We start from the raw sequence: 280 nt of genomic DNA on the forward strand, positions 1-280 counted from the left end.
TGAGTGCCTGCATCTTTTCTAGGCACACGGTGCAAGCTGTTGGTGGATCTACCATTCTGGGGTCTGGAGGATGGTGGCCCTATTCTCACAGCTCCACTAGACAGTGGCCCAGGAGGGACTGTCTGTGGGGGCTCTGATCCCACATTTCCCTTCCGCACTGCCCTAGCAGAGGTTCTCTATGAGGGCCCCACTCCTGCAGCAAACTTTTGCCTGGGCATCCGGCATTTCCATGTATCTTCTGAAATCTAGGCGGAGGTTCCCAAACCTCAATTCTTGACTT

Source organism: Mandrillus leucophaeus, unplaced genomic scaffold, assembly GCF_000951045.1.
Source record: "Mandrillus leucophaeus isolate KB7577 unplaced genomic scaffold, Mleu.le_1.0 Scaffold556, whole genome shotgun sequence".
NCBI lineage: Eukaryota > Metazoa > Chordata > Mammalia > Primates > Cercopithecidae > Mandrillus > Mandrillus leucophaeus.